Below are 16142 nucleotides of genomic sequence, written 5' to 3'. Positions count from 1 at the left end.
TGGAGTCTATGAGATAGTCATTGAGAATCAGAGATTTTTTGGTGAGAGATTGTGCATTAAATAGCGTAAGGGAGAATAGTGTTAGGCCTAGTAATTGGTGAGAGATTGTGCATTAAATAGCGTAAGGGAGAATAGTGTTAGGCCTAGTAATTGGGTAAGAGGTGAAATCATAATTGGGATGAGGGATGAGTAGTTGCGAGATCGCTGTAGCATAGTGGCTTTTCCTGTGGTGAGGAGGTTGTGTTGAAGAATAGGGATCGGAAATCTTGGTGACATTCTGAGCTGTTGTGTTGGAGAAGAATTGGTTGAGAGTTTGAGTGAGTTGGATGAGTGTGTGGGGAGGTTTGAAGAATGCTGGAATGGCTGGCTGCTGGAACACTTTGGATGAGTGCTGGAACGGGTAGAGAGAATACTGGAAGGATGAGTGCTGAGAGGATAATTGCTGGATCACGCTGGATGAGTGCTGGAAGGATGATTGCTGGGAAGGATGATAGCTGGATCACGCTGGATGAGTGCTGGAAGGATGATTGCTGGGAAGGATGATAGCTGGATCACGCTATCAAGAGATAGCGTGATCCAGCTATCATCACGCTATCTCTTGATAGCGTGATGATAGCTGAAATATCAAGAGAAATTTTCTGGTACATATTAAAATTGATTTAGTATATAAGGCAAAGAGTATGGATAATTAAGATGAAATGATACTTTTCATGTCTTCATCAGTGAGTTGTTTTGAGAATTTTGCATACTCTCGTTTGATGTATTCTTCATGATTCGATTATTTTTGTCCTTCTTGTTTTTGCGGTTTTGTATATTCTGATTTTAAGTTAAATTATATGTGTTTTTGAATAGCCATGTTTTAAGTTCATGTTTAAATCTCTTTATATCTGCTAAAATACATAACGTCTCAGGCAGAGAATTCCATAGATTTGGACCCGCTATCGATAACACTCGATCTCTTATTTGCATTAGATGTGTGCACCGTATTCTGGGAATAGTCAATAGTCCTTTATTTTGAGATCTTAGTGATCGCTGAGAATTGTAAGGTTGTAGTGTCACTCCTAATAAGCCGTGTTATTGGAGTGAATGATATTGATATAGTAAACTTTATAGTAAATTCTGGCTTGTACTGGTAATCAATGTAATGATCATACTGGTAACCAATGTGCATATTTCCTAGATCCTAATAATAGTCTTTCTGTACGATTTTACAGTAGCCCTAGTAGTAAGGAGTTACAGTAGTCAAGGTTTGAGAAGATTAGAGTTTCCTATATACTACAGAAGTCAGCAAAAGTTAATAATTGTTCCAACTGATGTAGTATGCACCACTTGGTGTAACCTGCCTTAATAAATGTACATTTTCATTGTGAGGTTCTCACCTAGCTTTATACCTAAATCCCATACTTGATTTGAGGGAATAATTTGAAAATTATCTTTCAATTTCATTGTACCACTTCTGACCTCCCTTCTTTCTCGGATATAACTGAAAAACTTTCCTGATTTCTTTCTTTGTCTCCCTCAGTTTCACCAGGTATTCCTCCTGATGTCCTCTTTTTTTAGATTCTTTATTCTTCTTGATTACTGAGAATCAATGACAAAATCTGAATTAGAACTGAGGCTCAGGGAGATAAAGGGACTCACCCCAAGGACACACAGAGTCAGTGACAGAGCCAGGATTAGAACTGAGGCACAGGGAGATAAAGGGACTCACCCCAGGGTCACACAGAGAGGCAGTGACAGAACTGGGATTAGCACTGAGGCACAGGGAGATAAAGGGACTCAGCCAGGGTCACACAGAGAGTCATTGACAGAGCTGGGATTAGAACTGAGCTACAGGGAGATAAAGGGACTCACCCCAGGGTCTCACAGAGAGTCAGTGACAGAGCTGGGAGTAGAACTGAGGCACAGGGAGATAAAGGGACTCACCCCAGGGTAACACAGAGTCAGTGACAAAGCTGGGATTAGAACAGTGCTACAGGGAGATAAAGGGACTCACCCGAAGGTCACACAGAGAGAGTCAGTGACAGAGCAGGGATTAGAACTGAGGCACAGGGAGATAAAGGGATTCACCCTAAAGTCACACAGAGAGTCAGTGACAGAGCTGGGATTAGAACTGAGGCACAGGGAGATAAAGGGACTCACCCCAGGGTCACACAGAGAGTCAGGGACAGAGCTGGGATTAGAACTCAGATACAGGGAGATAAAGGGACTCACCCCAAGGTCACACAGAGAGTCAGTGACAGAGCCAGTATTGGAACTGAGGCACAGGGAGATAAAGGGACTCACCCAGGTTCACACAGAGTCAGTGACAGAGCTGGGATTAGAACTGAGATACATGGAGATACAGGGACTCAACCCAGGGTCACACAGAGAGTCAGTGACAGAGCTGGGATTAGACCTGAGGTACAGGGAGATAAAGGGACTCACCCCAAGGTCACACAGAGAGTCAGTGACAGAGCTGGGATTAGAACTGAGGTACAGGGAGATAAAGGGACTCACCCCAGGGTCACACAGAGAGTCAGTGACAGAGCTGGGATTATAACTGAGGCACAGGGAGATAAAGGGATTCACCCTAAAGTCACACAGAGAGTCAGTGACAGAGCTGGGATTAGAACTGAGGCACAGGGAGATAAAGGGACTCACCCCAGGGTCACACAGAGAGTCAGGGACAGAGCTGGGATTAGACCTGAGGTACAGGGAGATAAAGGGACTCACCCCAAGGTCACACAGAGAGTCAGTGACAGAGCTGGGATTAGAACTGAGATACAGGGACATAAAAGGGACTCACCCCAAGGTCACACAGAGAGTCAGTGACAGAGCTGGGATTAGAACTGAGATACAGGGACATAAAAGGGACTCACCCCAGGGTCACACAGAGAGTCAGTGACAGAGCTGGGATTAGAATTGAGGCACAGGGAGATAAAGGGACTCACCCCAGGGTCACACAGAGAGTCAGTGACAGAGCTGGGATTAGAATTGAGGTCTGGAGATAAAGCGGTTGGTCCGGAGCACACCAGATTCAGTAATAGCAGGATTTAAGATCACTTCTCAGCAATTCTTCTTACCCATAACACTGGGCAACAAATTTTCACAAAAGTCATGTTACGGAAATGAAATTAGTCAATTCTTATACATTTCCATGTGCTAAACACGAATGTGACTGTGAAATTGCAAAATTGGCTCTAGTTTTTTTGTAATATGCAATGCCAATAGTAGGAGACCTACGGTTAATACCGTTTGAAAAATGAAGTCATAGACTACGTCTTAGATTTCTTTGCTTGTCTCTTGTACACCTGTTCGGGAGCATCTCTGCGGAGTGTCCAGCATGAATATTTCAAATGCTCACCCTTTCTGACTGGGCTTCATATAGTACACGTCAGCTTACTCGGCAGCAGCATGGCATCAGAAAATGATGTAATAAACTCTGGATGATGCGTGCATGATGGTATTATGCAATATGATGCAATATTACATCATTCTAGGCTTATTTACAATCCTACTGGATAAATTTACATGACTAAACGTAGAAAGTGAACTATATTAAATATCTTCAAAACGAGAGCCAATAAAAACTTTTCATGGTCATATTCGTGTTCAGCACATCAAGAGTAGGACCTTTTTAGGTCAGTAACACTTTCATTATTGCCCAGTGTAATTTAAGCCCTGTACAGAAAAGCACACCTCCTCTCCAGGATTTGTGTGAAATGGAAAGTGAGCAGGAAGCTGCCTACCAGCTGCAGACCTCTTCTTATTTACCATGGGTTGCAGGAAATGGTTTGGAAGCTCCTTTCAGCCTGGAATAGAGGAACCTTGCCTTTGATCCCAGGCGATGTGATGAAAGGAAGGAATAACTTGCTAAGCAAGACATCAGCGTGCAATCCAGTTTCCTGTGAGGGGGTGAAGAAGAGAGGAGCATTCTCCTCTGGTGAAGGCTTCAGCTTGTCCTAATGTCCTGAAGTCAAAAGAATGCCGGGTGCCTAGATTTGCAGATACCCTCATATGGTTTTATAAGGTAAAAGAATCCCTCCACTTCCAGCTGTCATGAAACACCCCTGACATCTGGAGAACGTGTCTGTCCCAGCGAGGTCACATCTCCACGGAATTGGGTGGGCCAGGGAACATGAGGAGGGAACATTCAGCCCCCCTCTCCCCCTCACGTGATGTTGAACTTCCCTTCCCCATTACGAGGGCAATCGGGCAGCGGCACCAGCAAGAGAAGGCCCAGAGGCCTGGAGAGGAGGTGACCCAATGGGCAGTAAGCACGGTGATGCTCAAACCGTTTCCATTTCCCATCTGGCAGCTTTACCCTCTGCACTGCTGGGTTTCTTCCATCTTCCAGGTGCTCCCTTGACAAGGCCGTGACAGAGCACTAATTGTGCTCAGCGGAGTTCACTTCTATTTCAGGGATACTGGAGTTGTGTCATTGAATTTGTAGATTGTTTGCTCTTTAATTGTATTGTAAAGGTGCAGGAGCCGCGCCTGCCTTTGTCGATCACCCTGAGGGAGTTGATCTCTCACTTTTTTTTCTGGTTAACACCATCCCCGTAAGCATCTTATACCTCCTCCTACGCTCAGGGTTAGAGAGAATTCATTAGCCACGTCTATCCAGCCTGTTAGCGTTATGAGCCCAGTCTGCTGCCATTAGGTTGGTGCCGTTCAAGGATCATAACAACGGGACCGTGATGGAGGGCTTTGAATCTTTAATGCCCCGGGCCACCTTTTGGCATTTTTTTTGGTCATTCCTTGCTGGAGGGCCAAAGTCCCGTGGCTTCGGTTCGGGAGTTTGGACTACAAATCCCACAGTGCACTGGGTTGCAAATCAAAAACCAGGAGTGGACTAAAATTTTAAAAAGCCCAACGCTTGTGTCCTGGAACTAAGCCGTGCCCTCGGGTGCGCACGGTCCTGCTCCTGAGCTGCTCTTTTCCCCGCGAGCTCGGAGGGGCCGGGTGAAAGCTGAGCCCCTGGAAGGAGGACAGCTCCAGAGTGAAAACCACCCACCGCTGCAGAAAAACTTGCTTACCAAAGGCCTTTTTCAGTTAGTTGTGGTTTTTTTTTTTGTTGTTGTTGTTGCTAGGCATGAATATTTTAACAAAAGGTTGATGTGGTTTTAATTTATTGGCCATGCAAAGGAAGATAATTGGCCCTGTTAATTAGAACAAAAGGGGCACTGGGGTCCACTGGCATTGCAGTGTTGTTTCATTAATAATAATAAAAAAAAAGATAAAGAAAGTGTTTTTGAAACATTAATTTGTGACTCTGGGTAGTTAGCGGCCCGGGTCTCTGCTGTTACTCTTCCAGCTCCGGGGTGGGGGTGGGAGGCCGTCTCTCACAGACGCGCCTGTACGTGGAGCTCTCTCACCCTCTTTCACATTTTCCTTCCATCCTTGGGGGGGAGGGGAGAGGCGAGCGAGATTTTTGTGGCCTCCTTCGCGGCTCCTTGGGTTGCGCGACCCTGTTGATGGGCAGAAACCGGAGCCTGTGCCACCCTGACACGTCCCAGGAGGGGAGGAAGACTTTCGGAAAAGGACCGAAGGGAGAGGCCGAGCCAGTCGAGGCTGGCACGAGAAGCCTGGAAAGGCCTGCCTCTCTCACCCCAAGGGTGGCCTGCACTTATCTGTCAGCCTAATACGTGGGTGCTCTTCTGATCTCTTTGCCATCTTCGTGAGCAGGGCCACCACTCCCCCCTCCCCATTGCCTCAGTCTGTCTCGCAGCTGCTCCTCACTTTGGTAAAACCTGCGGCACTTTTCCTGCTCCTGGAAGCTCTCGGGAACCCTTTCTTAGGGCTTGGAGCTCTGCAGGAAGTCACCCATTGGTGTGCACAACGCCTAGAAGCACCTTGAGTTTCACTGGGTGATGCTTTGCTTGGTTCTTTGCTGAGGCGCTTGCGTAGACGATGTGGAGCTCTTCGTTGGGAGGGTAAGATGGGCTCTTGGGACACTCACGCATCACGGACATTTGCGCTTGCTCGGCTGGGGAGGCAGAGGGTACGGGAGTGGAGATGGCTTCATGACAGAGATACAGAGTGATATAACTAACTGGGTGAAAGAAAACCAGAGGCCCACAGCGTCCAACCTCTCTTTTGGTTTCTGTGCAGCAGACTACATGATAAAATCACTAGAAAGTGATCCCCATCCCCCCTTCCCACCGCCAGCTCTGGCCAACTACAGTCAGCTCAGCTGCCAATGAAAAGGCATCTTCCCTAAACCACTGCAACACCTTCTCTTCTGTGGCGCAGGTCTGAAGACCTCTTGCCCCAGATTAAGCCTCCATTATTTGATGTGTTGTGGCTTCATGCTGAGCTGGTAGACTGTGCTCGATGGTCAGTGCATGGCTGACAGTCCCTGCGATGATCCTTAGCAATAACAGTGCTTTCTTCCTTAGAGACCGAGAAGTAAAAAATGTGCCATGAGCTATCTCCCAGAGGGTTCTGGGGCAGTATATTCCCAAACAGGTACTGGTTCTGCTGTCATTATGCCTCAGTCAGAGATGATCGTGGACTCAACTGGCACATCAAGGTCTTTGCTCATATTCAGTGCAGGAGGCTCTGTCCTTGCAATGCTGACACTGTAGGGCCGTGCTGCGGGAGGGACTGTGTTGCCTGGGGTATTTGTGCAGAAGACTTTGAGAGCAGGCAGTACGTGTGCTGCAGCTGCATATCCATATATTTTTAGTTCCTCTTCTCTCGCTGTGGGGGTTCTGTGCTCTTTGCAGTGCCACCGACTCTGGGGATTTTGAACTCTGAATTCACAGCTCTGGCTGGAGACCAGTGATTATGCTACCGAGCTACAGAAGCTCTTCCTCAGGCTGAACTTATACAAAAAACACATGTCCTTAACTGTCCCTTGACGTGCCACCCTGGCACATCCAAATCTGAGCACTTCCAGGCACACACTCCTAGACTGTAAGGTCTCTAGGTCAGGGACATTATAACCAGTTGGATTAGCACATACAGCACAAAGCTGTGGACACTGATTTCTCCGAGGACAAGCAGCATGTCAGTCCTCACATGTGCGTAATATGATCAAATGGAGCACAGCCCAGTATTTTTATGTCAAAGTTTCTAGAATTTTCACTGCGCCTCACTGAGCATGCCCAACATGTCACCATACCAACGGTCCATGCGGGGGCCCCTTCAGTCTCTTCTTTTCTGTGGAGCCCACCAGTCACAGTTCCTCTCTCTCCTGCTCCTTCTGTTCTTCAGGGGATCCATTTTGAAGGATCTTTCATCACAGGGCCCCATGGTTTTGTTTGTCTCCTTACAGTTTCCGAGGTAGGTTTTTTATATTGTTTCTCCAAGTTTCTGTTCCATCTTTCTTGCCCAGTGAGTGCACCATTGGTGTCCAATGGACATCGATCATGTCTCAGCCATCAAGTTCAATTTTGCTTCCCTTGTTTTCTGCCTGGCCATGGATAAACAGACTGTTGGCTTCCAATGATGCCCTTGGTGTGCTAGGGTTAGGTCTATCATGAATTCCTATGATAGATGTAGCCAGTACCAGGAGATATCACAATATTATCTGAAGGTGTCGCCTGTGTGTGACCATGACCTCAAAAGGACAACGGTCTCGACTGGAACTGATGGAGAAGAACTTTGGATACCGGAAGAACAGATCCATTGACATCAGCTTTGGGGGTCATCTACATCGATGTTCCTGGTAGCTGCACCAGGTGCTAGTGATGCATTGATATTTAGTGGGTTTTCCACTCCCTCAGCATCAGGCATCAGTAGGGACCAGAAATACAAGCTATTGTCTTCTCTTCCCCTTCCAAGAAGGCATCGGGTTCCACTTCGGTGCCGGCATCAAGGAGTTCCTATGTCAGTCACCAAGCAAAAGCAAAGAAGAACCATCATCGGTCTCCATTGGTGCATGAGTCCTTGGTGGCCAAGAACCCCCTAAAACTGTCCCATGGAGAGGAGAGCTCTTCTTCACTGAACTCCAGGGAATCACACCAGTCTCCAAGGGTCCTGCTGTCAGCCACTGATAGTCCTTTTGGCTCCCAAGAAGATGTGGCCACCCCTCCTGCCTCTCAGTTGATGCTGGCATGGCTGTCTTTGAGGAGCAGCTGGATAAAAAGATACAGCAGGCCTTGGACAAGGCACTCTGAGGTCCTGGTGCTCCGGCATTGAGACAGGTGCTGGCCAAAGTTGAGCTGCTGCAAGGGTCGCTCCAGCTGCCTGCCGGTCTTGCATTGGTGCCGGTTCCCAGAGTGGAATCCATGGCCATGGCATCCACCCCGATGGTGTTCTCCAGACCATCTCAGGGGGAAGCTCCATTGAGATGCCAGAGTTTCTCAGGTTCCAGGCCCAAGCAGATTAGTGCAACCCTCTCTGAGGCCTTGTCTGCTGGATGGGCACGACTGAGGTCTTTAATACCGGCCTCCCAGTCGAGTTCTCTGAACTTTCTTGATGGTATGACTATAGATTCAGTGATGCCTCTGATGAAGAGATTGGGCTGTGTATAAGAGATCTGCAAGGTTGCAACGTAGAGTTCTCTGCACACATTCACATCTCACTACTGTTTGGACAGGGACTCCCAACATGAGAGTAGGTTTAGCCAGTCTGTCCTGTGGAATCTGTTTGAGGCGTAGGATCCCTCCTAGGGCCTGTTGTTTTTGTTTCAGGCTGCCCTTCATAAATAAGTTATAAAATGGGAAAAAGTCTCGTTGCCAGCAAAAAATAGCTTGTTGTGTCCATTGGCACTGGTTCCCCCCCCTTTTTTTTCTGATCAGGGCAGTTTGTAGCTAGGGTTTTCCCACATGTAAGGACTGCTATCTTGTTTGTCCTGGGGGAAAGCAGATTTGCTTACCTGTAACAGCTGTTCTCTGAGGTCGGCAGGACACCAGTCCTCATGAAACCCACCCACCTACCCTTGGAGTGTTGGCTTCTCCTTATAATGCTAAGGGAGAAGAGTGAAGAGGCCCCATGCTGGGCATGCCCAGTGAGCCACAGTCAAAGCTCTAGGATGGGCCACATTGCTTGATGTCAAATGACATCCTGCTGTCCTTGAAGAACACCTGTTACAGGTAAGCAACTCTGCTGGCACAGTAAATGATAGTATAACCTTGCATGATCTTTGCACTTAGTTTGTGTAGGCTCCTCCTACATGTTTGAACTATCTGATCATTTCTCCTGCTTATCTCTGAAATGGACTCGCAATAAGTAGTATACAGTGAGTGCAGCCTGCTACATTGCATTTTAACACAGTAACTTAGTAGCTGTCAGCAGATAAAGACCAATTGTCCAGTTATGCCTGTCTCTACACCACTCTAAGGTTATCTCCCAGTTCTAACTTGTACAAGCATGATCCTCTGCAGGATATCACTCCTCATCCAAGTCTGCCATCTTGGGTAAATAAACTTACACCAGGTCCTGGAGTGCCACAAACAGGTCTCATCAGGGGCGGCTCAAGGCAATCTGCCACCTGAGGCGAGGGATGAGATGGTGGCCCCTCGCCCCGCCTCCCGCTCTCTCCACCCTCCTCTCTTCAGCCACCACTGGCCTGGGTCAGCAGCCACGGCAGTGTGAGGCGGATGCCACAGCGGCGTTCTAAGAGGGACATTGTTTTGCTGCCTCAAAATTCTGCTGCCTGAGGCGGTGGCCTCACCCTGCCTCATTATAGAACCGCCCCTGGGTCTCATTTCCAGGACATCCGTGCTGCCACATGGTATATGCTGAATGCAGATATGTCTCAGGCATACTCATTGTGGATTTCCCAAAATCATGACTTGTTTGTGGCATTCCAGGACTGGAGTTTCCTACCCCTGAAGTGCAAGTTCCTGTATTCAAAGCAACAGCCATCCCCCTTCGTACCATTTACCCCCTGCCTATCGGCCCAAATGTGCCTACACACTCTCACAGTCCTGGTGTGTGCCACCTCGGCTGGGAGGTTATTGCAGGCACTTCCCACCCTTCTCATTTCCTTCCTCCCTTCAACTTCACATCATGATTTCACGCGGCCTGTTAACGAGCCCGTTAATGGTGGTGGGAGCAACACTCCATCATCTGCCAGAGGTGCATTTAAAAGCGCTGAAAGGCTTTGTGAGTGGATGGGAAACAATCCTAATAGTGCAGTGAATACTCCATTAGGATATTTATGAAGTTACTCAACTGAGCTCGCAGGTGCTTCTCGACTCAAAAAGGATTTAGGGAACGCACAGAGAATTGAAAGAAGTGATTATAAATGAATCTGATCCAGGGTGTTGCGCTGCTCTGTAAGTTAAGTCTCTCTCTTCACCGAGGCAGTAATCCCACACTTCACGGGATGCTCCGCAGCCGTCCCGCGGCCACTCAGAAGCGGCCCTGTCTGGGCACAGTCAGAGTGATAAATCCGAAATGTATAGGGCGTAAGAAAGAGTGTATCAGGTCCAGAACACAACGTCCCTTTCTGGGATTTCTGGAGGGGGAGGTGGGAGGAGAGACAATATGTTCTACGGGGCAGATACAGAGTACGAAACAGGCCTCAGGATTTCAGGCAGCACGGCTTTACCAGAGGAAGAACTTTGCAAACGAATCCAAGAGTGAGAGGAAGGGCGTGTGCTGGGATTCAGAGAAGCCCCTGGAACTGTCCCACACGTGTGAGGCTCATGGATACATGGAGCAGGGCCCACAGTGGCGTGATGGGCAGCAGAGGGTGGCAGTAAATGGCGCTCACTGTAAGGGTCCCAGGCTGCTTCTCTTCCACAGCTTTGAGTGCGCCCAGCCCCAGCCAACCCAGGGAATGGAGGATCTGACCCATTAACTGAATCCAGATCTGCTACAGGGCTGCAGGCAGCACTCCCGCTGAGGCACCGGCTCACCTCGGTTTTTCTTTCCTGACTTGCCATACTCAGAGATTTTCTCCCCTCTGTCCCCTTCAACCCCTGGATTCCCAGCAGGGCCTCCTGAGCATCCTGCTGAACTCAGCCCTCCTCAAGCCCAGGCCAGGTGGGAGCTGAACGCTGAATCGTACTGTATCCCGCTCTCTGGCCTCCAGAGGTTCCCTCCTGGCCACATCTGGTAAACCGAAGTCTGCTGTCCTGCTGGTGACTCCATCTCTCCCCCTGTGTGGGAGCTGTGTGTGATACTCCCGTGTACACATAATCTCTCCCCCTGTGTGGGAGCTGTGCGTGATACTCCCATGTGCACAGAATCTCTCCAGGGCACCTTCTGCTGGTGTCCCTTACTACGCCTGACCCCATCTCTCCCCCTGTGTGGGAGCTGTGGGTGATACTCCCGTGTGCACAGAATCTCTCCCCCTGTGCGGGAGCTGTGCGGGATACTGCAGTGTGCACAGAATCTCTCCCCCTGTGCGGGAGTTGTGATTGATACTCCCGTGTGCACAGAATCTCTCCCCCTGTGCGGGAGCTGTGCGTGATACTCCCATGTGCACAGAATCTCTCTCCCAGTGCGGGAGCTGTGCGTGATACTCCTGTGTGCACAGAATCCCTCCCCTGTGCAGGAGCTGTGCGTGATACTCCCATGTGCACATAATCTCTCCCCCAGTGTGGGAGCTGTGCGTGATAGTCCAGTGTGCACAGAATCTGTCCAGGGCACCTCCTGCTGGTGTCCCTTACTAAGTCTGACCCCATTTCTCCCCCTGTGCGGGAGCTGTGCGTGATACTCCCGTGTGCACATAATCTCTCCCCCAGTGCGGGAACTGTGCGTGATAGTCCAGTGTGCACAGAATCTGTCCAGGGCACCTCCTGCTGGTGTCCCTTACTACGTCTGACCCCATCTCTCCCCCTGTGCGGGAGCTGTGTGTGATACTCTCGTGTGCACAGAATCTCTCCCCCTGTGCGGGAGCTGTGTGTGATACTCCCGTGTGCACGGAATCTCTCCCCCTGTGCGGGAGCTGTGCGTCATACTCCCCTGTGCACAGAATCTCTCCAGGGCACCTCCTGCTCGTGTCCCTTACTACATCTGACTCCATCTCTCCCCCTGTGTGGGAGCTGTGGGTGATACTCCCATGTGCACAGAATCTCGAGCTGTGTGTGATACTCCCGTGTGTGCAGAATCTCTCCCCCTGTGCGGGAGCTGTGGGTGATACTCCCGTGTGCGCAGAATCTCTCCCCCTGTGCAGGAGCTGTGGGTGATACTCCCGTGTGCGCAGAATCTCTCCCCCTGTGCGGGAGCGGTGCGTGATACTCCCGTGTGCGCAGAATCTCTCCCCCTGTGCGGGAGTTGTGGGTGATACTCCTCTGTGCGCACAATCTCTCCCCCTGTGCGGGAGCTGTGGGTGATACTCCCGTGTGCGCAGAATCTCTCCCTCTGTGCGGGAGCGGTGCGTGATGCTCCCGTGTGCGCAGAATCTCTCCCCCTGTGCGGGAGCGGTGCGTGATGCTCCCGTGTGCGCAGAATCTCTCCCCCTGTGCGGGAGCGGTGCGTGATGCTCCTGTGTGCTCAGAATCTCTCCCCCTGTGCAGGAGTTGTGGGTGATACTCCCTTGTGCGCAGAATCTCTCCCCCTGTGCGGGAGCTGTGGGTGATACTCCCGTGTGCGCAGAATCTCTCCCCCTGTGCGGGAGCTGTGCGTGATACTCCCGTGTGCGCAGAATCTCTCCCCCTGTGCGGGAGCTGTGCGTGATACTCCCGTGTGCGCAGAATCCCTCCCCCTGTGCGGGAGCTGTGCGTGATACTCCCGTGTGCGCAGAATCCCTCCCCCTGTGCGGGAGCTGTGCGTGATACTCCCGTGTGCGCAGAATCTCTCCCCCTGTGCGGGAGCTGTGCGTGATACTCCCGTGTGCGCAGAATCCCTCCCCCTGTGCGGGAGCTGTGCGTGATACTTCCGTGTGCGCAGAATCTCTCCCCCTGTGCGGGAGCTGTGGGTGATACTCCTGTGTGCGCAGAATCTCTCCCCCTGTGCGGGAGCTGTGCGTGATACTTCCGTGTGCGCAGAATCCCTCCCCCTGTGCGGGAGCTGTGCGTGATACTCCCGTGTGCGCAGAATCTCTCCCCCTGTGCGGGAGCTGTGCGTGATACTTCCGTGTGCGCAGAATCTCTCCCCCTGTGCGGGAGCTGTGGGTGATACTCCCGTGTGCGCAGAATCTCTCCCCCTCTGCGGGAGCTGTGCGTGATACTCCCGTGTGCGCAGAATCTCTCCCCCTGTGCGGGAGCTGTGCGTGATACTTCCGTGTGCGCAGAATCTCTCCCCCGTGCGGGAGCTGTGGGTGATACTCCTGTGTGTGCAGAATCTCTCCCCCTGTGCGGGAGCTGTGCGTGATACTCCCGTGTGCGCAGAATCCCTCCCCCTGTGCGGGAGCTGTGCGTTATACTCCCGTGTGCGCAGAATCCCTCCCCCTGTGCGGGAGCTGTGCGTGATACTCCCGTGTGCGCAGAATCTCTCCCCCTGTGCAGGAGCTGTGCGTGATACTCCCGTGTGCGCAGAATCTCTCCCCCTGTGCGGGAGCTGTGCGTGATACTCCCGTGTGCGCAGAATCTCTCCCCCTGTGCGGGAGCTGTGCGTGATACTCCCGTGTGCGCAGAATCTCTCCCCCTGTGCGGGAGCTGTGCGTGATACTCCCGTGTGCACAGAATCCCTCCCCCTGTGCGGGAGCTGTGCGTGATACTCCCGTGTGCGCAGAATCTCTCCCCCTGTGCGGGAGCTGTGCGTGATACTCCCGTGTGCGCAGAATCTCTCCAGGGCACCCCACAGCAGTCCGGCTGCTACCTCTGTCAAACATTTACATAGCACTGGCAGGTGTATGCAGCGCCGTACGGATTCACACAACGGGCAGTCCCCGCTCAAAGGAGCTTACGCTGCAATACAGAAAGACAGACAGAGAAGAGGGAAAGGCGGGTTAATATCTGCAGTTTAATTGAAGACAGAGGCCCTTTCCTCTCATTGGATAAAGCAGTAAGAATTGAATTTTTTCTCTATAAGGACAGCAGGGAGGGCAAGGAAGGAGGACTGACAGGTATTAAGCCCCCAGGTGCCTCCCACAAGGCAAGGAAGCTCTGTGGACATTTTTACCTCCATCTGACTGCTACAAAGCACTTTCTGCTTCTCACACTCGCTCAGACAAAGCACTGCCCTATAACCAGTCTGGGGCTCACATGAGAAGCGTGCGAGCAAGAAATGCGAGCAAGTCCCGATATATAAAGAGCTGCTCCCTCCCCCACTCTCTGTTCTGTCTCTTAAATAGAACTCGTAGCCTGGGATGGTCGCATCCTAATCCTGGTTTCCATGAAGAATGTAAACCAGCGCCTAAACCTCCCGGGCACATCCTCAGGCACCGATGTGCCCCAGATCTCTTCCATGCCTTCAATTAAAGCAGAAGGCTGCGTGCCACAAAGCACACAATTCGGCCTTCATTTAAACACGGACACAAGTCTTCCCACCGCTGCAGCAAAGAGTTTTACACACACAAAATGTGCGTTGAAAACTGTGAGCATTGCATGGAAATCCCATGCACATGAGGGCATTAAGCAACCCTCCCCCGGGTTTATTGCGGGTCACAGATAGAGTCATGGAGTTAAGTTTCCAGCCCTGATTAGAAGTGCAATAATGTGCCCACTGCTGACTTCTGTAAAGTTTGTGCTTCTACTTGACAGCTCGGTGCAAATTAAAAAAAACCCCTGAAAAAACAATCTAGGTACTAAACAGATGAATAGGGCAAATGAGGGGGTTAACATGCCAATGGACTACAGCCCTGGTCCAGGGGTGGTCCTCCCTAAGCCCAAACCCCGATCCCTCCTCCTCCTGCTCCTAAAGGCCCGGCCAGAGAAACAGAAAGGTCAGAGGGCAGCAGGGTGCCAGCCACACCTATCCCAAAATGCGCATTCAGGCTATGCCGAGCATACATTTTGCAGTAACCCAGTTTTTAACTCCCGGTACATTTGCATAGCATTAGCTTACTGCATTGACAGGCCGACGCAATACCACGTGCTGGCTGCAGGGCACGGCTCAACACAGGATTGCCTTGATTGTAGTTGTTACCGCATCCAAAACGTGCATCTAACCGAGCGCAGAGCTAATAGCGCTCATCACATGTAAATTCCTAAGCTCCGACGCAAAAAAAAATAAAAATGTGTGGCTGATGCGCACATTTTTACTCTTAAAAATTAATGCCTGACCCAGGGCAAGGATTAATTTTTGAGGAGGCTAAAAGGTTTACAGTAAAACAGAAAATTCTGCTTTTCTGTAATTTCTCAGGCTTAATATTGTGGCGATGTTAAGTCAGAGAAACCGAAAAAGGAGAACTCTAAAAAGGAAAGTCTTGTTGGCGGTCAGGTTAGGAAAGGGGATGTTCAGTTAACGAGCATGCGATTTCCTAACCCGCTGACAGTCACCTCTCCCGGGCGCCCGCTGCCGAGGCAGCACTAAGGACGCACAGGTTCCCCTCGCACCTCCATTTTACCGCGGCAGCCCATTTAAATATTAAATCGGGTGCCCGAGAGAGGTGGATTGGTGCGCATTGAGCGCCCATTTAACGTGCACCGATATTGCATCAGCCCCTTTGTGAGGACAGTTCCTTGCTGAAGGCGGGGGGCACTTCTGAGAAGGTCACAGGTTCGGCCACCTTTCCCCGCTCCCCTAAGCTGCTTTTCAATATTTATGGGCTCGTTTTGGGCCGGGTCATTTGTACCTAGGCACACGTGATCCCGTGTTCCCCTCCCTCTCCCCCTCTCTCTCTGGAGTCTCCCCTGTCAGGATCTGCTTTTCCTGTGGTGCCTCTGCCGTCTCTTGGCAGGTCCTTACCGCAGGGGGCTTCCTGTTACAGGCGCGTCCCCCACAGGTTGTTTCTGCGCCCCCAGTGCTGTTATCCCTTCCTGAGGAGGAGCAGGACACGGCAGGCGCCTGCGAGCCTCACTCTGCCTGAGGACTCTCCTCTTTTTTCCAGGTTTCTCTCCAGGTGGTTCTAGATTTATTTAACACTATTTGGATTTATGATCTGCTGCTTTGAACATGAACAGTACATTGGAACAGCAGCAGAGGTGCAGAGTTCATTTGCAGCTTTACAATACAGAGCGCCTAACAAAATGTAAACTCACAGTAAAAATAATCACATTTCAACGCTGGCAATCAACAAGGGGCACCTTAGGATTAAACGTTTACGCTTGGCGGTCTGCGGGCTAACCCTGCGGACCGCCACTCTCACCTCTACCCCGGACCAGCGCTGCTATGCGGCAATGGGCCGCCAGTGTTCACGGCAGAGTCGCGGC

This window comes from Rhinatrema bivittatum, chromosome 3 (genome assembly GCF_901001135.1).
Source record: "Rhinatrema bivittatum chromosome 3, aRhiBiv1.1, whole genome shotgun sequence".
NCBI lineage: Eukaryota > Metazoa > Chordata > Amphibia > Gymnophiona > Rhinatrematidae > Rhinatrema > Rhinatrema bivittatum.
The sequence above is the reverse complement of the archived record's forward strand: the minus strand, read 5'-3'. Positions refer to the sequence as shown.